At 41.8% G+C, this 27,124-nt stretch overlaps 1 protein-coding gene across 1 annotated transcript in view; it reads left to right on the top strand.

Annotated features, from left to right (window-relative positions):
- The first annotated feature begins 644 nt into the window (after nucleotides 1–644).
- Nucleotides 645–27,124, top strand: part of LOC5566425 (protein rolling stone) — a 203,319-nt gene continuing 176,839 nt past the window's right edge. Inside the window, exon 1 of the mRNA XM_021844863.1 lies at nucleotides 645–768. The gene's annotated coding sequence lies outside the window, so the exon portion shown is untranslated. The remainder of the gene's footprint in view (nucleotides 769–27,124) is intronic.

The raw sequence follows: 27,124 nt of genomic DNA, 5'->3' as shown, positions 1-27,124 counted from the left end.
AACGTCTTTGCTGCCTTTTAAAACCCACTTTTTTGGAAGGAAGTTGTGAATTCAGAGATTCATCCTTACTTTTATTCATGGTTGCAACCATAGTCTTCTTTCGTTTAGAAGAAGTGACCTTCTAAGAAATTTTCCCAAGTCAAAGAATGATTACCACCGCTAGCTTTCGCTAACGGGTCCAATGGAAAATCGAAGATGTTAAGAGCATTTGTAGAAGGGTAGCGGAGCACCAGCAAAAGCTTCGCGGAGCACGATCTGAAAACCGTCGACTTAGGAAAATATATTTCAATACATTTACCTTTTCCTATTTCTGGCACTTTTTGGAAGAAAATATCAAAGTTAACATAATGTTCTACATTTATTATAGAAACTTTATTATGATTTTTTCTCGTAATCTTTCGTGTTGATTGATCAACACATAGTTAATTGGTCATCCCTAGCTACTAAAATTTAATACAGGCTTCGTCCTCCGTACCGGGAAAACGCGAATCGAGAGCGCGCACCATCCTGTGAGAGCCTGCCGAACGGTTCTGGGAAGCTACGCGTCGTTTTGGGATCGGGGCCATAGGGCTCTAGCCGAGACCAAAATCCACCAGCATTGAGCATCCACCCGGCAGCTCGTGCCGTTCAGAGTAAAACAAACTTTCGTCGGTGCCGGATCGAAACCGTTCGGGAGGCTCGCCCTTCGCTTCGTGCGCGCAGTCATAAAAAAGTGAAGTAAAGTTCCAGTGCTTCAGGGCGGGACGAATGAAAAGCTGAGTGCACTAGGTGAGGTAACACACACATGCCGATTGTCGAGGGTTGCAAACTTCTCACTCCAGCAGCTACCCTCGAAAAACGGGATATACCTCTGAGTGACGCTCACGGGGAGTGGATTTTCCCCCTGCCGCATAGAATCCAGAGTTATTGCAGGAATAGGGAGCACCATAAAAAAAAACCGGGCGGTGACAGTGAGAAAAGTCAATAACGTTATATCATCGGAGGTTCCTCGTATTTCGCACCGGTCAGTGAGTTTTCGCACCATTGACTAATTGAGGAGTGTCCGTAATAATTTCTGGTGGTTCGCTTTTCCGACGTTTTCCTAAATCACGGGTATCAGTAGTTGGAAGGTCATTAAACATATTTCTGCCGTTGAAGAGAGGCTGTTCGTGTGTGTATGAGTGCGGTGGCCAAAAGTCAGAAAAGACGTCGAAAACACGTGCCAGTCAGTGATGTGTATGATGTGATTTATTGAATTAGGCTGGATATGGTGTCAGGTGATATGTGGGCAGCATACAGTTATCGGTTACAATGTAGCACTGGTCATTTGAGCGAACATCATCAGTCACTTGAATGGAGAAGAACCGAAGAGAAAAGAATTAAATCAAGTATCGTAACGATTGTGATAATGTACAATTCGACGATGCTTCAACTATCGCAAACAAGAACACAATGTCAAATCAATCTAATAGACATGCAGGCCGACAGCTTAACGACGAAGAAAATTGAATGGATATCAAGCATGTGACCTTACTGACCAAGTTGCACAATAAGGGAATTGGATGGCTCTACATAATTGTGCTATTGTACTCCAATGCAATGGATTGTCATCTACCTTAAGAACTTCAGCTCGGATTCAGATGGCAAAGCTATTTTCTCGGGGAGGATCTCTGGTTATTAGTTGCAATGAATTACACTCACGATGTCGATGTAGAAAACAACAAATTAGCATCTCAATTGGAGCTTAGACTCTGCCTAAGCGAAGTCCAAAACCTTTGCTACTACAACTTCTAATTTATAAAATAATGTCATGAAAAGGAATCTAAAAAATTTAAATTCAAGTGATAAATGATTCTATCAATAACATCACAAAGCAATGGAAAAATATTGTTGTTGATTAAGATTTTTTTTTTTTCAATTTATTCAAAACAATCATTTTGTACATTGAATTCATTTTTTCTTCTGTTAGTACCATTTCAAACATTACATTACAAACTTCAAGGAATTGTTCAAACTGAATATTAAAACTCTGAAATAAGTCTTCCATGTTATAACGCTCTATGTGCTCGCAAAACCAATGACAGTTCCTCTGTTCAAAATGATCTGTCCATGAAACAAGCTACCGTAATCCGGGAACACTGATCTTTTTTTATATATATTTCTTATAAGTTTGATTTGGATTTGCTTTTGCAGGTATTACATTTTTAAACCAAGTACTCACACCCAATGCTCATGTTTATATACTGTAGTTTGTTTTCTGCAAGTTTAAAACAAGTTTATAAACATGTTCTAAGTGATTTTTTTGTTTTGCTGATATCACCCATGAAAATAATGATCGGTTATATTGAAAATATCATTACTTACTAAAATCATGGTCCCTGAAGCCGAATATGAATACAAAAATCTTACAAGTCATTTACTTTTAAGGTTAATTCAAAATAAAAAACACCTTTAATTGTGAAACACCCCTAAATGTAGGCAATTTCCTAAGGAATTTCCACATGCTTCTTCTTCTTCTTATTGGCATTACGTCCCCACTGGGACAGAGCTTGCTTCTCAGCTTAGTGATCTTATGAGCACTTCCACAGTTATTAACTGAGAGCTTTCTTTGCCAAAGTTGCCATTTTCGCATTCGTACGTCGTGTGGCCGGTACGATGATACTCTATGCCCGGGGAAGTTAAGGAAATTCCCATTACGAAAAGATCCTGGACCGACCGAGAATCGAACCCAGACACCTTCAGCATGGCTTTGCTTAGTAGCCCCGGACTCTAACCACTCGGCTAAGGAATGCCCCATTGAATTTCCACATTATTTATAGTACCGTCGTTGGGGGTGACAATGCGTCAAAAAGGGAAATGTGCGATTTATTTTTTAAATAACTATCGCAATTTAACTCCAATATACTTCAAATTTGGTGTGTATGTACTTTGATGGTACATTAACAACTGTTCAAAAAATTAAAGACAAATATTTATTCACAGCGGCACCACAATTGAATGAAAAATGACCCAATCTCACCCCATAGAGGGGGTGACATTGGGTCACTGTAATTGAAATAACTTGTTTTTGAGAATATGATTTCAAAACCATTCACAACTGAAAAATATTGATAAAAAACGATGCAAACAAGACAAAAAAATATCTAAGATGTTTCACAAGTATGATAAACCCACTTAAAAGAAAGATTATACTGAAAATTGAAGAGCTATGAGAAAAATATGTAAACCCAACATTTATCGTCAAGTTTACATAAATTTTCTTGGTGTTTCCCTCAAATTGTCTTCAAAGTCTCATCCCCATTGCTATAAAGCCCATTCAGTTTCCTTAAAGGTGTACTGAAACAGTGATTATTTTAAACCTTGGCAAATAGTTAAATTTCGGTGCGACATTCCACGATCAATAAATTTCAGGCAGAAGTTGACGTCATAATCCCAGTATTTTAGCGATCCAACTCATTTGTACTTCCGTGAGATGTTTCTATAATATGAAAACACTGATAAATAATCAAATTTAGAATAAAATACTCTTTTGATAAAAAATTACGATGTTGCTGCGCACGAAACACAGTTGCTGGTTTGAGAAGTTGTCAAAATGCGTTGTATTGTTATTCAATGCACGGAATACTCAAGTAGACTTGTTTGATGTTTCAGAGATGCTGTATTTAGAAAGAATAAACACATCTTAATGAAAAAAGACAACACCCGGCACCGTAAAATGTCAAAAAAGTGGACTTGGAATTTCATTTACTATCGTTCTTGCTTGACCCAATCTCACCCCCATTTTCAATGTTTTAGACATCGTACCGAAAAAAAAGATTTTTTTGTGGGAAAATCAAACAGATTCCGGAAAATACCTGTGATGTGTAATGAAAAGACTTTCAACATTCTACTAATACAACGATAGAGGCTAGAGTACATGCGTGATAGTTTGTACAGGAGAAATTTAATGTTGTAAATTTTATCTAGTTTCAACATGCAAGTTTATTGATGTAGTAAACAAAAACTACTATTTCTAAAAATGCATATTGTTATGAATTATGTGTAATAATATGTTCCCTATCATATGAAGTATTAATTTTAGTAATATCAGCGTTATTAGCTGAAATATTTCACAAAACATATTTTTCCGTTTTGACCCAATCTCACCCCCTAGACCCATTGTCACCCCCATCGACGGTAATTTGTGAATTAAGCTTAACTTACCATATCTATGAAAGTTTTGACAACGGAATCGTTTTCAGCGATAACATTTTTACCGCATTTCTTCTGCTCACATCGTTTTAGAACTCATGTGGACATGATTCTTTGAGCATGTCATCCATAATCATTAAAAGCATTGTTTCCAAATGTTGAAAAATTTACGCATGAACGCTACTCAATTTTTGCAAAAACCTTAATGATTTTCAGCTCATGAATAGAAGGAAGGGAATCACCATTCAATTTTCTAGTATCTAACACAGGGTTTCTCATCCGGTGGTCCGCGGACGGGGCCGTGAAGAGTTCTCAGGGGGGCCGCGAAGCATTGAGAGCAAGAGTCGTTTCTCCTAATTGATGAATAAGTCTAGCGTAACAATTCAAATGGGTCAGTCCTCAGATCGTGGATTCAGAGAAAATTTAAGGTGAATATTGTTCACCACATTTTCAATTTACATTTTTCAGTATTCAAATCAATCTATCACTACAGGTTAATAATCGATGTTTTTATGAAAACTGCCAAAAATGTGAAAAAATAACGAGTTTAAATGCTTGACCCTTTTTTGATTTTCAAGCAGGAATTGGTTTTAGCGTGCCGTGTCCCAAAGGTAGGCTTTTTTGGTTTTTAACGAATGAGCAAGAGAGGGTTCTATGATTCTCACTAAGCTAAGGCCAATGACAGTTTGCGAATTTTTCCGATTGTAGGCCTTCTTGATGAAGAGAGATCCGATTATTGACCATTTTGAGCAGGGGGTCAATGAATGATTTTGAAAAACCGGTTTTGACCGTTTTGAAAATCGGGTTTATAACGGTAAGTTGAATGATTATGTTGACAATATTTGCATAGTTTGAGGGTGTTGGAAAATAGTATCGAATTGTATCAAAGCTCGATTTGTTTACAGTTTGATCATTGGCCCTTTAGAATTGTAACACGAGAAATCTGATGAATCTTCAATCCAACTTGGTTTCAAGAGAACATTATTACCGAGTTGCAAAATTTTGATCTGTGAAGTACTTTCAAACTGAAACCTATTTGTTCCCTTCAATTGTGAAAATACTGAGAAATACTGTCAATGTGATCCTGTCAATTAAGGACTGCAAGTCAGCTATAGTTAATCAATGCTCATCCATGAAAATTCTATCTCAAGTGACCTTGAACATAAAAACTGGGATAATTTCTGGAGGTATTCTCCCTACATCTTTCAAGTAACACATGAAATCTGAAAATAACTCTTGGGAATATGTTTGACGATTTATAAGCGAAATTCGGGGTGTTTCCATATGAAGTATTTTATTGTTTGCACTCCTGATCTAAGACAAGCCGTGACAGGTCGAAGTACAAAAACGAAAACAATTGCCTGTCAAAAAAGACCATTTGTCATTAGTCGTTTTGGCAAAGGCCTACTTTCACATTGTTGAATTGGATTGCAACAGGGCACTTTTGATGCTAGCCCAGCCGTATTGCTAGTTCATAGATAAGAGGTTTTGTCATAAGTTTGTAAAATTTTCATGAAATCTTTTTGTTTCAAATCGACTTAAATTCGATGTTAAGTTCAAAGCGTGTCCTCCTACAAATATGATGGAAATTATGTCAATTCTCTCTAAAAAAAATATCGCCAAACCTGTTTAATAAAAAATATAGCATCTTTTATTGTACTAAATTAATAAACCGGGCAAGAAACAATCAAATTATGAGCGTTGATATTCAAATCTGTTCACAAGATTTGCTTAAAAAGGATATTGGTAACACTGGATTTAGTATCGTCAAGGTCATCGACTGAAAAACAACGGGGCAGTCTTAGTTGAGCTGTCACGTCCTGTCCTAGCTCCTGATTAACTTTGACAGGGTCTTTTAGAACTACTGAGCTCATATTTGATCACAATGGTCTTATCTACTGATGTACTAAAAACTCGATCAATTTTGACACTAGAGCGGGTCCAGATCACGTGGGGATCATACGGGAGCGTGCTCCGCTCAAGTGTCACAATTCTCGGACCGAGTGAATTTAGTACACTGGTGGATAAGACCATATGCGTTGTTTTCAAGCACATCTTATGGCCAAGTTTCAGACAATTCGGCCAAGAAAATCAATGTGGATGGCCCAATCAATGTGGATCGTGGAAGTACCAAAGTTCTTTACTTCATTCTTACCTTACATAAGTGTAGCTTACTCTTGTGTTTAAGACAATTTTTTGGCGAAAACCCCCAAGTGGTTTGTCCTTGTCCTGCATGAATTGTTGAATTTTGTCAAGCTCCCTTATGGAAGTTCCTTGACATATTATTAGAAAAGTACTAGGTAGATTTCTGACTCAATTCATAGTGGACTCTTCCAAAAGATCACAGCAGGTTTCTTGCATTGGCGATTTCTCCATTAGGATTTGTTTTGGATTACTGAAAAGATATGTAGGAGTGCCTTCCAAATACATCACATAACACTTTAATAGTCGCATTGTGTTTATTGTTCAACACAGATGAGAAAATATCGCTTTTCGTTCACAGCAACTGCGTGGTGCTTCTGGCGATGGTCAACCACGTGACGACCGCACAATGGTCGGAAAAAATGAAGTTTGGCCAAAACTAGTGTTATTTTAAGCATCCTGACAAACTTTTAGTCTGACATAATCTACAAAAACGTGAAGTTTGTGGATGTATGTAAATAACACACCAAACTTCTTCTTCTTCTTCTTCTTTCTGGCGTTACGTCCCTACTGGGACAGAGCCTGCTTCTCAGCTTAGTGTTCTTATGAGCATTTCCACAGTTATTAACTGAGAGCTTACTATGCCGATGACCATTTTTGCATGCGTATATCGTGTGGCAGGTACGAAGATACTCTATGCCCTGGGAAGTCGAGAAAATTTCCAACCCGAAAAGATCCTCGACTGGTGGGATTCGAACCCACGACCCTCAGCTTGGTCATACTGAATAGCTGCGCGTTTACCGCTACGGCTATCTGGGCCCCTCACACCAAACATGGGTCTTGAATTATCATAGAAATAAATGTTCTTCGACGAAAAAAAACTTTTCATCGCATAATCCGATGTTCATTTACTTTAGGTTACACTGATATTGATGCTCTCTTAAAAATAAATAAAATCGTGTGACACGCTGATCAATTTCATTGATTAAATCCCAGATCAACTTGTGTTTTTTAAACTATGGTGATACATAATTGGTACAAAGAATGTGTGATAATGCAATTTTGGCGATACAAAATGCTTATCTGTTCGGTGATATTCATGTCTATGAATAGTTATATCTATATAAATAAAAATGGAATGATGTTTGTATGTCACGAAATGGCTTGAGAACGGGTGATTGGACTTACATGATTCTTTCACTGTTAAATTCGTCCAGAGCTCCGACGTGTTTGTGCGAAGAAAAAAATTAAGAAAGTCTTCGGAATGGTGGGGAAAACGGGAGAAAACTAATCTGACATTTTCTACACGGGACTTGCATAGCTTTTTTCAACATCCTACTTGATGGCAAGACGAAGTTTGCCGGGACCACTAGTGCTAAATAAAGTTCGGTTCTTCTCATGCTAAAGCCGTCTGACCTGTGAAGGAAGATACCAAAAAGATTGTATGCGCAAATTGCGGGGACAACTAAAAGTCTAACTTTTGGGATTGCCCTTCGCGTAGGCAAGTCGTCGAAGCTCATGCCAGGCAGATGAACGGTCATGTTTTTCGTTCCCGGAATTCTCCAGGCAGAATCTTCAACAATGCTCATTTCTCAGTTAAAAATCACTTGCTTAAGAGTCATACCCATCAGGTAAATTATAATCATGCTCATTCACAAACTAATTTCCTTCCGTCTGATAGCCATTCGAACCTTTTAATTCCGAATGGATTTACCCAAGCAAACTCCTTTGCCGATATTGTACAAGGCAGTTTAAGTTTCTCCCATTCAAATTGTCTTCCTACGGATAACCATTCGAATTGTTTCAAATCGTATGGGAAAACCACTACCACTGCAGGCAACTCCTATCCCGTCTTTTCATTAACCTATAATCTCGAGTATACCCCATTAGGCATAAAGACGTTTGGCATAAGGTCATTAGGCATAAATATGTCAGGCATAATGGATGTTAGGCATAAAATACGTTAGGCATAATGGACGTTTGATTGATGCAATGTTCAAAACCACCAAGTTGGTGTAAAATTTACTAATTAAATTGCTATCGGATTACGTTTTTCTAATGGATCTAAATATTTTTTAAGGTATTTTAAATTGGAATTCTCGTTCTTTAAGTGGTAAAGAGGACGAGCTGTTTAATTTTCTAACGGTATTTAGCATATATAGTACACATAACTAAAACTTATTTGACATCTGAATCCATACTCATTAGAGATCCAAACTTTTTTGTTTATTTTAATGGTCGACTGGATCGAGCATGTGGTGGAGTTGCAATCATCATTCATAGGCGTATAAAACATCAACTTTTTCGTCATTTGAAACCATAGTTTATGAAACTTTAGGTGTTTCAGTTGAAACACAGCTTGGTAAACATTCTTTCATAGCTGCCTATTTGCCTTTTAAATCTACTGGGCAGCAAATAAAAGACAATTTTTTTGTCATTGGTGACTTTAATGCAAAACATCGCTCATGGAATAATTCGCAAAGTAATTCCAACTGCAGAATTCTATTTTATGAGTGCTCTTCAGGATGTTCAATATCCTGATAGCTCTACTTGTTTTTCCTCTTCTAGAAACCCTTCTACGATTGATTTGGTCTTAACCGACTCTAGTCATCTTCGTGGCCAATTCGTTACTCATGCTGATTTCGATTCTGATCATGTCCCTGTTACATTTCATATATCCCATGGAGCGCTTCTCAATCCTATCAGCTCCACTTTTAATAATTTTGGAGCCGACTGGAATATATATATGAAACATATATTGACTTTAATCTTGTTGTTAACATTTCATTACAAACAAAACTTGATATTGACAATGCTCTTGAAACTTTAACAAATTCCATTGTTGAAGCCAGGAGTATTGCAATTCCAAAATGTGAAGTAAAATTTGAATCCGTAATTACAGACGATGATCTTAAACTCTTGATCCGTCTTAAAAACGTTAGGAGAAGGCAATTTCAACGCACTCGCGATCCTGTTATGACAATTATATGGCAGGATTTGCAGAAAGAAATCAAAAAACGTTTTTTGAATTTTGAAAATAAAATATCTCAATTGGACCTTGGTTCTAAGCCCTTTTGGAAATTATCTAAAATTAAAAAAAAACATCAGAAGTCAACTCCGGCATTGCAAGAGGAAAACAAATTATTACTAATCAATTGCGAAAAAGCTCAAAAACTTGCTATGCAGTTTGAAAGCGCGCACAATTTTAATTTTGGACTTACTAGTCCAATTGAAAAGCAAGTTACTCAGGACTTCGAAAATATTCTCAATCAAGAGAACATTTTCGAAAATGCCTGGGAGACTGATTTGGAAGATGTGAGAACTATTATTAAAAAAATCAAAAATAAGAAAGCTCCTGGCGATGATGGAATTTTCTACATCCTCATCAAGAAACTTCCAGAAAGTAGCTAATCATTCTTAGTTGATATATTTAACAAATGTTTTCAATTAGCATATTTTCCTGACAAATGGAAAACTGCTAAGGTTGTACCAATTTAAAAACCAGGCAAAAATCCTACAGAAGCTTCTAGTTATCGTCCAATCAGCTTACTTTCGCTCATCAGTAAACTTTATGAAAAGGTCACGTTGAAGATCAACGAAAAATTCAATTTTTGCCAATCAACAGTTCGGATTTGATCGACATGGACATTCGACCACTGATCAACTTTTACGTGTAACAAATCTGATTCGTTCCAACAAATCAGCATTTTGGGGCCAATATTATACAATATGTATTATCTATCTATATGCATCACATGATGAGAGTTGATTCAAACAACACTCTTATGCATAGGAGCAAACTTCATCTACGGGAAACCCATGGTTCAAACTTCCATTCTTAATTGATCAATTAGTTTTTCTCACTATGAAAATTTAGAACACCACAAATTTTTCCCAACAACTTTCCGACAAAACTGCAGTTTCAACTGATACCAGCATCCCCATTACACGAGTGAAACAAATGTTTGCAAACTTTCAACTCGAACAGTATTAACATATTCCGCTACAGACACACCAAACTTGAACATCTGCCGGTGCACTACTGCTGCGTACAAAAAGCTACAAGCTGCAATGCCAAGCACTATTGTTTCTCAACTCCCGAAGGACTGAAGAAACCTTCCAGTTGCCATCCCGTAGACTGTATGTCTACGTTGAAAAGTTGTTTGCTCTTCTGCTACCCTAAGTACTGAGGGAATCGGCGCCCAGCTATGATTGGTTGCATAATGCAAAATTGGCGAGAGAACAGGATAAAACTTTGCACAATTACTCCTGTTTGTGGATTAAAAAGTTTTGCCAGGGCCGAGCAGCAGAAATCGATAACAGCGTCAGTCACGAAGCCTCTGGAAAATATTTCCCGCCCATTGGGTAAACTTTTGGAAGCATTGGCGTAGGTCGATTTTCAGTTTTATATGGGTGTAGAAGCTAATTGAGAAAAAAAAAACTACCATCAACCCTTTCTGCTAAGAGGATTCAAATGGTAATTAATTTCACTCAACCTTATACATCCTATCTTCTCTCATTACGAAGGATCTCTTTCATATCGAGTAGACCTTGTATCCGTTTGCCAAATCCCAAATAAAATATCTGTCTGTAAATTGCGACAATCATCGTACTGACTGTGTGGACAATTTGGAGCCCTTGTATGTTTTCTTGAGTCTGGAAGCCGCTCGAACCTTTTGCACATTTCGAGCTGGCTGTTGCGATTTATCATTTCATTTCCCTCGACATGGGGATAGTTGTTTTGGAAATTTGCCACCTCAGTCACAGCGGAAGGAAATGTCATCCGTATGAGAAGAGCTTGCTCCTTTCGAGTGCGTCTGCAGAATGGGTCGATAATTGTAATGGTTCTACTGCAATAAGAGCTCGTTTTTTTTTTGAAATCCTATTTTACGTAATTGATCACGGAGTTTGTAAAACGAGGGATGGTTTTTCTATATGCATACATGTATAAGCTTTTTTTTTTTGGAAATGACAATTCGCACAAAATTACTGTAAAATGTTAGATCTGTTTTAAAAATATGTTGAATTCGCCCTGAAATGATAATAATAATGCTATCGTTATATAGGCTCAATATTGACTTTACATATGTTGTGTTCACATGCTCAAGAAAAATAAAATCACAACACAAGCGTAAATGTGACTGTCGTTTATGAGTAAGGTAAAAAGGTGTAATACGCCCCCCCTCAAGGAAAAACTGCCCTATCGCAATAGCAAATGCATCACTTCTAAAGTTTTCTATGTCAATGTGTTGCTTTAATTACTTTTTATTGTTCTTTACGCATATTCGATTGACAGTTATAACATAAACGGATAAACAATATTACTGTCGTTACACAAACACAATTGTCTCATGTTCTGCGTCAGCCTTTTAACGTCAATGTACATCTGTAATTGAGGTTTTTATGTTTCCTATTTGATTGCCTGTTTCGCGTGGCATTCTGGCTTTCATTCTGCGCATTTCCCTTCAACATTAAAATTGTATGAATGGACGTTCATTTCCCCCAAGCAACCATGCAAAAGCTCATTCCATTTCACCGATTTATAGGACCCCGAGCCCCGAGCAAATATGTGACGAATGCAATACACCCGTTAGCAACAATTTGACCAAACGCGCCCAGAACCCACGTCGAACGAACCTTTTCCCATAACGGCAAACCATGCGAAAGAGTCAAACTGCAAAAAATTCGATCAGCTGTCGGCCACACATGTGTATCAAGTTCCTACGGCGCAGAGAGAATCATCCACCCTTAGAATAGTTCGTCAGGTGCTGCAGAAGGCAGCAGACAGTTTTGTGTTCCCAGCGTTGAGCGAACTGGGTAATACGGGTATGCGGTATTTCGAATGATTCCGTCAAATACCACATTTCGTTTCATTTCGTTTCATTTCGCCAAATCGAAAAATAAAAGTAATAAAGAGTAATTTCACGAAAAATCGACTTGAATTAAACCTTCCATTATCAAAATGAATTGAATCATAAACACTTTTTAATTACGACGTTAATTTCATTTAAAGTAATTTAAGTATTATGTGAAGGAAAATAACATCATTGCTTTAAATTTACATCATAAAATTCGCTTTGATATGTCGTCGAAATACTTACATGAATTGTTATAAGTGTATACTCATAATTTTGCAAATTTGAACTCTCCGCTATCACTTAGTAATAATGAAGAAATTTTCTATGAGATGATTTATATGCTTTATATGATAAATGTGTTCCTAGACCAAGGTAATAAAAACCATGATTATTGTGGACTTAATTTGTCACATGAACTCTACTGTTTTTCATCAAAAATAGGATGACAAGCATGTACGTAATTGTCATTCATATTTCAGCGTCACAACTCGATGCGCTATAGTGCACATTATTATTTTTTTCTTACCAAGAGCAACATGCGCACTATGGGGTATCTGTTTGCGATGTGTTTGTGAAAAATCTGTTTTCAACTCGAGTTATTGAAAATAGCTTTACAGTTGAGGTGAAAATACACGTATAAGTAAAAGGATACGAATATTTCGTATTTCGATCAAATATTTTACCTTGAAATCAACATCACTATGTGGATTTTGCCACCAGTATATAAATGAGCTTGAACCGGTGAGGCATGATAATAGAAATATTAGTAGTAGAACGCTAATGGCGCTGTTCTCACAAAACTGAATTAGTCTATTATCACCTTTAACTGTATCTTTTCAAAGTTTGTTCGATGCCATGTTGTAGTGAATGATTTAAAAATTTATTTGACACTTTGAGAACCGGTACTCAAGCTGCCAGCGCGTGGCAAACTAGATGTTGGTAACAAGAACAGTAACGACATTAGCATTCTTAGGTTCTACTGGCATGATGAGCCCCCTGTTCTACATGATTAAAAAGCTTGAGGTTATAAAACAACGTTTAAGTCAACGAGGTGAACCAGCTAAGAGCTGAAAGGAGTGAGAAACAAAAGGTTGAAAGTTGAAGTAGTAATTTCAGATATAATTTTTCTTCTTCTTTCTGATGTTACGTCACTACTGGGACAGAGCTTGCTTCTCAGCTCAGTGTTCTCAGGGGCCGTCCATAAATGACGTAGCATTTTTTCACTGATTTTTACACCCCCTCCCCCCTCGTAGCATTTCGTCACAAATGCTGGTACTACCCCCTGGAAAATACGTAGCATATCAAGCACCCCCCCCCCCTTTATTTTTTTAATTTGTTTTCCGTAGTGACTGGGTTGAAACCAAAAATTGGAATTGAGAAGTTCAATACAAAGTTTGATATTAATTACTGACTAAAATGTAAGAATAATCTAATCTAACAGTTTGATATACGGTTGCGCTCAAAAGTAATTTGCAAAAGTTTGAAATAAACATTTTCATTGATTTTGGTTTCCATCATATAGGCTAAATTATATTTCTTTTGCTGTTCTTACCATGCAAAACAAGTTTACTATAAAAAATGTGAAATTTTTTTTTATTGGATTGATGAAGCTCGTTACTGTCGAGTTAGGGTCCAATATATTTTATAATATATTTAACAAACATGTCGTTATATTAGAGGATTGTTTTTTTTAATTATTCGTTGTTAGGAAATAGATTTCAATAATTATGATAATGAAAATATATTATTTTGAAATGAATCATCGTTAATATTATCCAATTTCAAATCATTTGAGCAAACAGTGGCCAGATACATAAAAGATTACACTTGAAATATTTGGAATGTTTAGAAAATTTTAGCGATTATTATACAAATACATTGATCTCTATTAATATTTCAGTTGAATTTCATTATTGTTTCCATACTGAAATAATCTTACACAACCTGTAATGAAAAAGTTAAATAATAAAAATTCTTCAAATTACCGAGTTTTTAAGAAAATTGAAAGATAGGGCAATTTTGATAACACTCGAATCTATTATCCTCATTAATATTCAGGCTATTCCATCAAGAGCATTGATACATCAAAACAAATGATGAGTTGATTGGGTGGAGATCTCCTGCAACATTGAAGGCATAATTCACGAAATAAATATTTTGTTTTAAATGTAATATTTGCCAAGAAGAGCATATTTTACTTTGTTGAAGAAATAAAGCCCCAACAAGAAATATGGATAAAACAAAAACGCCTGACTTTATGTCATGTTAACTGTTCGAATACTGTACCGGGACCGTTGGCGAAAGATCTTCGGATTGGCCAAACACTCGCTACACCGATATGTAGTTAAAAAACGACCGTTTATTGAAATGCACTTTGATGTAAAACTGCACTTTTATTGCTCGACCGATATATTTGCTAAATTGAGTGCGACGCAGATCTACGTATGGTTCGAAACTAACTGAACTGCCTCTCCTATTTGATGCGATATGAGATGGTCAGTGGTGAATATAGACCCGAACGATACCGATCAGTAGGAATCGATCGGGGTTACCTAGCTACCTACGTATCGATGAGATAGGGTAATTATTTAATGGGTTAAAATGGGATGAAATGATTCTCGTATGTGGAACTTATTTCTGTGTTGCCAAACGGACCGACATTCCTAGCTACAAACATGCCGGCCGCCTTGAAATCGTTGGGATTTCAACCTATCATAACTATTTCAAAATTTGAACACTAGTGTAATTACGACTATGGCTAGACCACTATATCTTTCGCACTCTTTTCAATTCGTTATTCTATGGTTTGGTATCGGGAATGCTCGGGTTGTTGTTGTTCTGCTGCTGCGACTCTTGCTGACCTTGACCGACTAATGGGAGTTGTACTGGAGACAAACTGCATCTTCTGCTTGTGCGACGGTGGGCTCACCGTCCGTGAATGGTGTTGAAAAATCTACTCAAGACTTCGGAACTTAATAACTTCTATCGGCTCATCTTCGGTTCGTCTGATGCGAAGGTTTGAATGACTTGGTACTACGTGGGCTTGTCCTGGTATCTCTCGACGATTGTTGACCGCCAGTTGATGTAGGCCTCCTGGCCTTAGGCACGATTCTACAAAACATGGGAAGCTTTTTACGATGAAATGAACAAACTTGACACAACTTGCCTGGTGCGGAGGCCCTTGCATCCGGGCCTCCGCGGGCGCCACCTGGCACCGCGATGCTGCTACATGGGAGTAGCGAAGGGATTGATGATTCTGGTCTTGAACGTCTATGGTGATGATCCTGAACTGACAGTGGCCTTCGTAGCGAGTGATCAGTTCGCTTGATGACCGGTCGGGCAGGACCAACGAATCGAGCGACGGGCCCATCGCTCGTGGGATGATCTTCGAAGGTGATCATGATGCTGTGATTGACGAAATCTTGTGAATGAAGAATGCATAAAGTGCACCAAAACCTTGGACGAACACGCTTGACGATACAGGACAACCTTCATGCGAACGGACGATTGACGGATTGGAAAACGGATGAACGTGATGACTTCGTGAAGATGACCGTCCCGGTAACCGGGAGGTAGATGCAGCTATGGGGGATGAACATTCCTTGAGTTTTTTGAATTCTATTTATACACTTATACTTAACTGAACGGCGGAGAACCTCCATTTGGGGTCCTCCGCAGTGCCGAAGCACCTCGTTGGAAGAGTTACTGCTCTTCTGATGGGGACTCCTGGTCGTTGTCCCGGATAGGAAGGACGCTAATTTTGGAAATGCCCCTTCTAAAGACACCATCCTGAGTACGGACGGCAACCACCCGGATGTTCCCATCCTGACTAGGGAAAATTTCAGTGATTCGTCCCAATCGCCACTTCTGGGGTGGCAAATTGTCCTCTTTGACGACAACCATGGTTCCGATACGAACATTGTTACGCTGTCGTGTCCATTTCGTCCTATTATGTAGATCGGAGAGATACTGCGTTTTCCATTTTTTCCAAAGCTGCTGGACGAAATCTTGCGTGCGTTGCCAATGTGAAAGGCGATTTTCAGGAATCTCCCCCAAATCGGGTTCTGGAACTGACGTGAGCGGCCTACCCACCAGGAAATGACCCGGTGTTAGTGCTGAGAAATCATTCGGATCGTTGCTCAAAGGAGTCAGCGGTCTAGAATTCAGAATCGCTGCTATTTGGGAGACTACGGTATGGAGCTCGTCGTAGGTCAAAACTCTATCTCCGATGGTCTTCCGGAAATGTCCTTTGAAGGATTTTACGGCCGCCTCCCACAGTCCGCCGAAGTTGGGAGTGCGAGGCGGGATGAATTTAAACTCGATTCCTTCTTCTAATGCTGCATTCGCAATCCAGTGCTGAACTTGTTGATCGTTCAACAGTCGACGTAATACTTCGAGTTCTCTATTCGCTCCAACAAAGTTGGTTGCGTTGTCGCACATGACCAACTGTGGTTTGCCACGAATGGCAACGAATCGCTTGAATGACGCCAGGAAGGCTTGTGTTGACAGATCAGCCACAACCTCCAAGTGAACGGCCTTGGTCGCCAGACACACAAAGATACACACAAAGGCCTTTATTGGTGCACTTTTTCTACCAGGGTATCGAATGTAGAACGGTCCGCACAAATCGATTCCGACCTTCAGGAAAACTGCTCCAGGTGTGACCCGGACAGACGGCAGATCGGCCATCAACTGCTCATGGACCTTTGGTTTACTCCGGAAGCATTCAACACACCGGTGGATAGTCCGGCGTGCCACATCCCGGGCACGAATAGGCCAGAACTTCTCTCTGACCGAGCTAATCAGAAGTTGTTGTCCGGCATGAAACAGCTTACGATGGTAGTAGTCCATTATTAAGCTGGTCAGTTGGTGTTGATGGTGAAGGATTACTGGATGTTTTCGACTTTCTGGTATTGGAGCATGCTGCAACCGGCCGCCAACACGAAGTGCGCCTTCTACCAGAATGGGATTTGCTGCTAATAGCTTCGATGATGGACTGATGGGTTGGTTCTTGGATAATAACGAAATTTCTGCCGGAAAGCTTTCCGATTGGGCTAACCGGGCTAACTGTAGTTCAGCTTCGTTGAGCTCGGATGTTGATAGGTTTCCTATGCGCTTGCAGGCTCGGTTTCTCGGAACTCCATTGTGGGCGAACCGACGAATCCATGCAACTAGTCGAACTAGCATCGGAAATGAGGATCGGAGCAAAAATATGGGACTAGGTGGCTTGATTTGAGTGGGAAGTGATATTGCTGGCTTCTCCTCGAGCAGTGCTTTGTCCAACTCTGGTTGAATAGTAGCTGACTTGGGCCAAGTGGTTCGGTCTTGGCGTAGCCACAAAGGACCTTCAAACCAAGCCGACTGGTATGCTAACTGTGCAGGTGTCATCCCGCGAGATACGATGTCTGCCGGATTGTCGGCACCAGCGACGTGATTCCAGACTCCCGACTTGGTGATATGCTGGATTTCTGACACCCTGTTAGCAACGAACATTTGCCAACGAGATGGAAGTGATGACAGCCAGCACTTGACTATCATGGAGTCCGTCCAGAAGTAGGTATTGGCTGAAAGGTGGACACTATTCCGGAATTTCTCGTAAAGATGGCTCAGAAGTAAAGCCGAAGATAACTCCAACCGTGGGATCGACTGCTTCTTCTTTTTTCGCGAAAGGTCTTCCAGCGGCGCTACGCGTGATTTCGAAGTGATGAGTCGGACGGTGACTGACCCGTCCGATGATTCGCACCGCAAGTACAGGCAAGCACCATAAGCGGCCTCCGATGCATCACAGAACCCATGTAGCTCCACCGATACTAAGCTGCTTCTGAAGCCTGTCCATCTTGGAACCGAGAGAGATTCGAGCGAGCCGGCGTTCCGCCGAAACTCATTCCAGAAGACCTGGAAGTTTTCCGGTAAAGCGTCGTCCCAATCTGACTTCTGCTTCCAAAGCTGCTGAAGAAATATTTTCGCTTGGACAGTAACCGGGCTGATAAGGCCCAGTGGATCGAAGATGCGAGCGGTGTCGGATAGAACAACGCGCTTGGTGATGGTTGACTCAGTACTCCAGCATGGTACGGCGAACTTGAAGACGTCTTTAGCCGGTTCCCAAGTGAGCCCAAGCGTTTTAACAACTGACGTCGACGAATCCAGTTCAAGAGTTGTGCGTTCGTCTCGAAGTTCTGCTGGAATCGTGGACAACAGTTCGGAACTGTTCGAGTTCCACTTGCGCAGTATGAATCCTGCTGAATTTGTCAGCGAGATGAGATCGATGGCGAGTGCCTTTCCAGCTTCGAGACTGTCGGTACCAGTTAACAAATCGTCAACGTAAAAGTCCTTGCGGACGACTTTCGCAGCTGTCGGATGCGAAACTTCACCTTCCGTTGCTAGCCGCTGGAGGCATTTGGTTGCGAGGTATGGTGCTGACGCCGTACCGTACGTGACCGTTGTCAATTCGTACGTTTTTACAGGTTGATCAGGCGACTCTCTCCATAGAATCCGCTGGAGGGGATGATCGGCTTCCGCTACTTTGACCATCCGGTACATTTTAGCGATGTCCGCGACTAATACGAACTCCCAACAACGAAAACGCAGAATTATGGCGAGCAAATCATCCTGCACCACAGGTCCTACCATCAAACCGTCGTTCAAGGATGTTCCTGACGATGTTCGACAAGAGGCGTCGAACACAACACGCAACTTCGTTGTCGTGCTCTCGGGCTTAAGAACGGCATGATGAGGTAGGTAGTATGACGGCTTGTCTTCTTCTCCGATATCAACCTCGCGCATGTGGTTCATGGATAAGTATTCCTGGACGAAGTCAGTGTATAGTTCCCGCAGTATTTCATTGCCAACGAAGCGTCTCTCCATCCCGTGAAGCCTTTTCAACGCGGTGGCCTTTGAGTCTCCCAACTGGTTGATTATGTGCTCTTTTTTGGGAAGGGTGACGACGAATCTTCCATCTTCTCCACGTTTCATCGTTTTGTCGAACAGCTCTTCGCACACAGACTCTTCTACTGACATCGTACTGGAACTATGGCAGGACTCCAGCTCCCAGAACTTAGCAACAAGCTCTCGTAATTCAACAGTGGAGCAGGAGTGGGTAGATGTTGCAGGAACTTCGACGACCTTACCGGGAACTCGGCCGGACACAACCCATCCGAATACTGTCTTTTGCAGTGTTGGTCCGTCGTCGAAAAGCTTCAGCTTGTCCTCGAGAAGCAAATCGTAATAATACTCAGCACCTATTATCATATCAATCGGACCTGGCTTGTGAAAGTTTGGATCCGCCAAAATGATACCGTTTGGAATGACCAATTCCTGAAGATTTACTGGATTTATCGGCAATTCTGAAGTTAGCTTCGGAAGTACATGAAGCTCGATATCCACCGAATAGGAGGAGATACGGGAAGAACGTGGGGCTATTATTGCTTCCACCTTTTTAGTGGATTTAACTAAGGACCCTCCGATTCCAGCTACAGACAAGAAACTAGGTGTTTCAGTCAACTTCAGCTTTTGAGAGAGGTGTGTTGTAACGAAACAGTATTCCGAACAGGAATCCAGAAGGACTCTGGCTAGCTGAGTATTTCCATATTTGTCCGACAGACGGACAAGAGCTGTTGATAGCAAAACTTGGCGAGTAGAGGTGTGTAGGGAATTGCTTGGTAGTGTGAGATCTGTGGTGGGTGGTGATGAATGCGAAAGCGAATTTGTGTTTGCGATTGGATATGAACTGGTACTGGGACCAGATGTCTGACTTTGTGTTGGTTGGTTCTGGGCATGTGGCTGTGTTTGCTGTGTGTTTGTCACCTGTGATCGATTCTGAACTTGTGGGCCGGAGGAGTCGTTCTGCGCCGTCGATACAGCAGCCCTTGCACTGTTGAAGCCTCCGGAGTGGAGAAGGGAATGATGCTTCTTCTGGCAGTGTCGGCACACGCCAGCAGTACACGCTCGAACCATGTGTGATGAAGACAGGCAGTTCAAGCACAGCCCGTACCGTTTGACCCTCTCATACCGCTCAGGAATCTTCATTTTGATGAATTTCTGACACCTGAACGCCGAGTGCATCTCTTCCGAGCAGAATGGACACCTGCTGGATGCTGGAGCGGAAGTTTGAGCATGACTTACAGTGAATTTGGGTTTCTTCGCTTCAATCGGAGGTTGCTTCGCAGGAACTAATGACTGCAGAATGGAAGAATGTTTACGCAGGAACTCCATCAGCTGCTCGTATGTTGGAACTTCTGTGGAGCAATGATGAGTTTCCCAGTTCCGTAGGGTGGCTGCATCAAGTCTAGAGCAAACCATATGTACAAGGATTGTACTCCACTTTGACGTATCTTCCCCAATTTTGTCCAGCATTTGAAGATTTCGATCGTACTCACTGATGAGATGGCACAGAGTTTCATAGTTTTCTCTTTTCAATGGCTCCACTGCAAAAAGAGCATCGATATGAGCTTTAACGATAAGCTTTTTGTTTTCATATCGCTTTTGCAGCAATTCCCAGGCAATAATGTAATTTGCCGCTGTGATCTCGATCATCCCGATCTCGCGAAGAGCTTCGCCTTCGAGTGATGACCTCAGATAAGTAAACTTATCGATGTCAGTGAGTTGTTGATTGCGGTGGATCAGGCTTCTGAACATGTCACGAAACGTTACCCAGTCTCGGATTTTGCCGTCGAAACTAGGCAAACGGATCTCCGGAAGCTTAACCGTGGACAAGGCAGATGGAGCTGTTTGAGTGGGAATCACTGACGATCCGGAAATTGGCTTTGTTCGCAAAACCTGCAGAGACGACTTCAGTTCGCAGTACGTGTCTTCAGCTTGCTGGATAATAGCACTATGTTCAAGCTGTCGCTTCTCGATGATCGCTGCCAAACGAGCCTTTAGTTCCGAAGGTTCCACCTTGGATTCCATCAACTCCCGTTCATCAGCTTCCTCCGTGACGACTTCAATTTTTCTTCGGAGCACATACAACTTCTGCATCGCCTCTTCCAGGATTTCCAATCTCGTATCAATCTGCGCTTCATGCTTATCTCGCTTGAATTTAACGATGAACTGCCTAACACCTTCGAATGTACTCCGAACTTGACGTTGTTGGGATTTCAGCTCCTTCAATTCACTGGACAATTTGAAAATCACTCTCGAATCACTCACTAACTTTTCAAAAGTATTTCAAACAATCGTTCAAAAGTATTTCAATCGAATCACTATCTCACTTTAGTCTGCTAATTCGAAAAAGTGCACTGCGCTCACCAAAGTCCAATGTTCAAATCTGATGCACTTGCACTCACTACGATGCACCTAATGCACTATGCACAATAACTCCGCGCTCGCGACTCAACTCGACGGCCCACATTGACAGGACAGAACGACCAAATTTGACTGCAATGGAGGGGAGCCAACCAGGTGAAAAAACGAGCCGAAAAGTAGCCAGCAGAACCGAAGACCAACCGTCAATGAATTCAGGGAACACAAATTTCGCATGCAAAGAAAAGATCAAATTTCGATCACCATTTTATTGAGGATCTCACTACTTCCCTTGATGGGCCTTCCATGCATTGCCCAACCACAGATAACATGCAATTTACTTCCCTTGTCTCAGCCGATATTGATCCTCGAACGGTCCTCGCTCGATCGCTGCTTGCCAGATCGCTGCTCTCCAAATCGCTCAAACGGGCAGATGCGTTCAGCCGATGTACGCCGTCAGGATGATGCCACCGATGTCAGCCACCGTGCACAATATCCTCTGCTGCCTTTCTTCACTCAGTTGAGCCACATATCACGATGGCGGTGATGGAATCGACGCCAATAGTCACTGTTGTTCACTGCTTTCCGGGTCACTGACCGGCGGTACAATGCACTTTGTCCACTTGTCCACTTTGTCGATCGCCCAACGGTCATCCGGCTCGAAGGACCAAAATGTTCGAATACTGTACCGGGACCGTTGGCGAAAGATCTTCGGATTGGCCAAACACTCGCGACACCGATATGTAGTTAAAAAACGACCGTTTATTGAAATGCACTTTGATGTAAAACTGCACTTTTATTGCTCGACCGATATATTTGCTAAATTGAGTGCGACGCAGATCTACGTATGGTTCGAAACTAACTGAACTGCCTCTCCTATTTGATGCGATATGAGATGGTCAGTGGTGAATATAGACCCGAACGATACCGATCAGTAGGAATCGATCGGGGTTACCTAGCTACCTACGTATCGATGAGATAGGGTAATTATTTAATGGGTTAAAATGGGATGAAATGATTCTCGTATGTGGAACTTATTTCTGTGTTGCCAAACGGACCGACATTCCTAGCTACAAACATTAAAAAATGGCAAAAAAATGTACTCCAAGTAGTTAGAGCATTGATTTTGAATCAATTTATTAAACTTTTTTGTTTATTTATACATTTATTACTTTAGACAAAAATATAATATAATATTCACATAATTATTCAAAGCTTCAAAACATCTGTTTGATTGCATTTATCAAGAAAATCTAAAGTTTCATAGATATTTTTTCAATCTTGTCATATGAATTTTTTGAAGCTTAATCATAATTTTATAACCCATGTTTATAAGTAAAAAATTGAAGAAGTTTGATAAAAAATAATTCTATGCAATTTTTTTGAGCGCCTTTCTTTTAACGAACTTGATTCAAAATGCTACGTCCACTTGCTAGAACCCCTCCCTCCCCCTCGTCAAACTTCGTCACAAATACGTGAAGACCCCCCTCCCCCCTAAAAAGCTACGTCATTTATGGACGACCCCTTATGAGCACTTCCACAGTTATTAACTGAGAGCTTACTATGCCAATGACCATTTTTGCATGCGTATATAGTGTGGCAGGTACGAAGATACTCTATGCCCTGGAAAGTCGAGAAAATTTCCAACCCAAAAAGATCCTCGACTTCAGATATAATGAAGGTAACTAATTTTGTCTAAATAAGAATGTTTAAAAATTATTTTGTTTCAATTTCCAAACATGACTCATATTTCAAACAGTGGCGATTTCAAAGATAAGTTTGATTGCAATACTGTTTAACATGAAAGACTAAAATTGTACAAGAAGCTATAATCCTGTGCGAAAAATTCGAAGATTTAATCGAAAAGAGCACTGTTTAAGGTCGAGTGTTCAAAATATGAGTCATGTTCAGAATTCGATGCAAAACGGTACGCTTAAATCGAGCACATCCTTAGGTACAGGTCATTTACGCATTTCAACCCTCTGAGCCGAACTCATTCATTTATTTAGTTGACATTTAAACAGATAACACTGAATCAACAATTTCACGCCATAATACTCGGTTCGTGGCCGCATCTCTCCATCCTCGGTTCTGCCCCACGCTCTCCAAATCGATACGCACTTGATCCGCTCACCTAGCTCGCTGCGCTCCACGCCTTCTTGTACCAACCGCATCCGACGCGAACACCATCTTTGCAGGGTTGCTGTCCGGCATTCTTGCAACATGCCCTGCCCATCGTATCCTTCCAGCTTTGGCCACTTTCTGGATACTGGGTTCGCCGTAGAGTTGGGCGAGCTCGTGGTTCATCCTTCGCCGCCACACACCATTTTCATGCACACCGCCTCCGTATTTCACGGCTAACGTTATTGTCAGCCGTCAGCAAGGATCCAAGGAAGACGAACTCGTCGACCACCTCGAACGTATCGCCGTCTATCGTAGCACTGCCACTGCTAAGCGAGCCCTGTCGCGCTCGGCCCCACCAGCTAGCATGTAATTTGTCTTGGTCGCATTCACCACCAGTCCAACTTTTGCTGCCTCGCGTTTCGCGGGTGAACAAGTCTTCCACCTTTTCAAATGTTCGGCCGACAATGTCCATATCATCCGCGAAGCAAACAAATTTACTGGATCTCGTAAAAACCGTACCCGGGCTGTTGAGCCCGACTCTCCGCATAACACCTTCTAGCCCAATATTAAACAACAGGCACTAAAGACCATCACCTTGTCGTAGTCCCCGGCGGGATCCAAACGAACTGGAGTGTTTGCCTGAAACCTTCACACAATTTTGCACACCTTCCATCGTCTCTCTTGTCAGTCTCGTGAGCTTCCCGGGAAAACTGTTCTCCTCCATGACTTTCCATAGCTCTACGCGTTGATACTATCGTATGCCGCCTTGAAATCGATGAAAAGGAGATGCGTTGGAGCCTGGTATGCACGACATTTTTGGAGGATTTGCCATACAATAACGATCTGGTCCGTTGTTGATCGGCCGTCAACGAAGCCGGCTTGATAACTTCCTACGAGCTCCAGGTGACAGACGACGGAAGATGATCTGGGATAATACTTTGTATGCCGCATTTAGAATGGTGATCGCTCGAAAGTTCTCACAATCTAACTTGTCGCCTTTTTTGTAGATGGGGCATATCACCCCTTCCTTTTACTCCTCCGATAGCTGGGTTCAGTTTCCCAGATTTTGCCTATCAGCCGGTGCAAACAAATGGCCAGCCTCTCCGGGTCCATCTTTATGAGTTCAGCTCCGATATCATCCTTACCGGTAGCTTTATTGTTCTTGAGCTTGTGAATGGCATCCTTAACCTCCCTCAAATTGGGAGCTGGTTAGTTTCCATCTTCCGCAGTACCGACGAAGGCATTTCCTCCGTTGTCCCGACCTTCATTGCCTGTGCTCTCAGCACCATTCAGACGTTCGTCGAAGTGCTGCTTCCATCTTTCGATCACCTCACTCTCGTCCGTCAAAATGCTCCCATCCTTATCCCTGCAAATCTCCGCTCGCGGCACGAAGCCGTTGTGGGATGCGTTGAGCTTCTGATAGAACTTGCGTGTTTCTTGAGACCGGCACAGCTATTCCATCTCCTCACACTCCGTTTCTCGAGGCGGCGTTTTTTCTCCCGAAAGAGGCGGGTCTGCTGTTGCCGTTTCCGTCACGTTCCGCCGGGTCCCTTGTTGCAGCATGACCGCCCGCGCTGCATTCTTCTCCTCCAGAATCTGCTTACATTACTCGTCGAACCAATCGTTCCGTCGACTCCGTCCCACGTACCCGACGTTGCTCTCAGCTGCATTGTTTTATGGCTGCTTTTACTGTTCTCCAGCAGTCCTCAAGAAGGGCTTCATCCAGCTCACCCTCTTCCGATAATGCAGCCACGAGGTGCGTATTCAGCTGCTACATCTGGTTGTTTAAGCCGCTTTATGTCATACTGGGGTGGCCGTCGGTAACGCTGTTAACGACGGATAGTTTTGGGCGCAGTTTAACCATCACCAGATAGTGGTCAGAGCCGATGTTAGCGTCACGATAGGTTCTGACTACGATAATGTCGGAGAAGTGTCGTCCATCAATCATAACGTGGTTGATTTGTGATTAAGTCTGATGTGGTGATCTCCAAGTGCGTCGGTATGGAAGGCTGTGCTGGAAGTAGGTGCTACGAATGGCCATATTCTTGTAGGCGGCGAAATCAATTAGTCGTAGGCTGTTTTTGTTCGTCAGCTGGTGGGCGCTGAACCTTTCAATAGTCGGTCTGAATTCCTCCTCCTGACCAACCTAAGCGTTTAGATCTCCTATGATGATTTGGCGTCATGGCTTGGGCAGCTGTCGTACTCGCGTTTGAGCTGCGCGTAAAAAGCTTCTTTATCATCATCAGTGTTTACGGAGTGAGGGCTGATCACGTTGATTATGCTAAAATTGAAGAACCGGCATTTGACCCTCAACTTGCACATTCTCTCATTGATTGGCCACCACCCGATCACGCGCCTCTGCATATCGCCCTGTTACCCACCTGGCAGCCACCGTCGTTTTATCGGTCAGAAAATTCCCTTCTCGATCATTGCACATGGTGGGCACTGGTACGGTATTGTGCCGCGCACCATTGACCGTTGCATAGAATCTCCACATATCATTCCGGTTCATGCTTTCTTGAGCGTCAGCTATCACACTTTCTTCGTGCTGCCGTTTCTTTCTGCGGTGGATTCGCTTTTCTTCGGCTCTCGCTACCCTGTACCGCTCTCTGTTCTGTCGGGTACCGGCCACAAGCATACAGCTTCTGGCGACATTCTATCACTTTCTGGCACTCTTCGTCTTCGTCGTTAACCAGTGCCGATCACTTCCTGTGCCGTTGTTGTCACAGCTTCGTGGATAGGGTTCCACAGGCTGTCGACGTCTCCAGCAACGTTGATTCTTCCCAACTGCTCGTCTAGTTGCCGACGGTACTGTGCAGCTACCCCATCAGTCGACAAGCGTTGTATATTGAAGCGCAGCGTTCTGTTTGTTGTGGAACTCGTGACGCTGGATAACCGCGCCCGAATTTTAGCTACAACGAGATAATGATCCGAGTCGATATTAGGGCCTCGATAAAAGGTCCTGACATCCATGACATCTGAAAAATGTCACCCATCAACCAGCACGTAGTCTATTTGGGAGTAAGCATTGCCACTCAAGTGTCGCCAGGTGTGTTTGCGGATATTCTTTCATCCCTCTAGCAGCAGCGAAGGTTATTAGCCGCAGGTCATTATCATTGGTAACGGAATGGAGGCTTTTCGTGCCAATGACGGGTCGAAAGAAATCTTATTTCCCGATCTGCGCATTTACGTCGCCGATGACTATCTTGACGTCTTGTTTTGGGTACTCTCCGTAGGCCTTATCCAAGCTCTCCTAGAACTCATCCTTCATGTCATCGGGCTTATCGTTCGATGGCGCATATATCCGCAGTTCACGAGCCAGGAGCCCAACACGCGCGGGTTCATTCAACGTCCAAGATTCAACTTTAAAATCGTTGTCCTTTATTCGTTGCCGGATCTGTTGCCGTAAAATCAATCCGTTTGCTCTACTTTTGCCTTTCTTGGTTGGTGAAGAGTCTCCGATAGGCCACATAACCAGGGTTGCGCTACCTACATCGTGCTAGAGGGGCTGCCTCCTCGATGCTGACACAATACAGCAATATACGTTTGTTTTTTACATGATGACCACGATCATAGCCATTACATCCATC

Source organism: Aedes aegypti, chromosome 2 (assembly GCF_002204515.2).
Source record: "Aedes aegypti strain LVP_AGWG chromosome 2, AaegL5.0 Primary Assembly, whole genome shotgun sequence".
Lineage (NCBI taxonomy): Eukaryota > Metazoa > Arthropoda > Insecta > Diptera > Culicidae > Aedes > Aedes aegypti.
The sequence above is the reverse complement of the archived record's forward strand: the minus strand, read 5'-3'. Positions and strand labels throughout refer to the sequence as shown.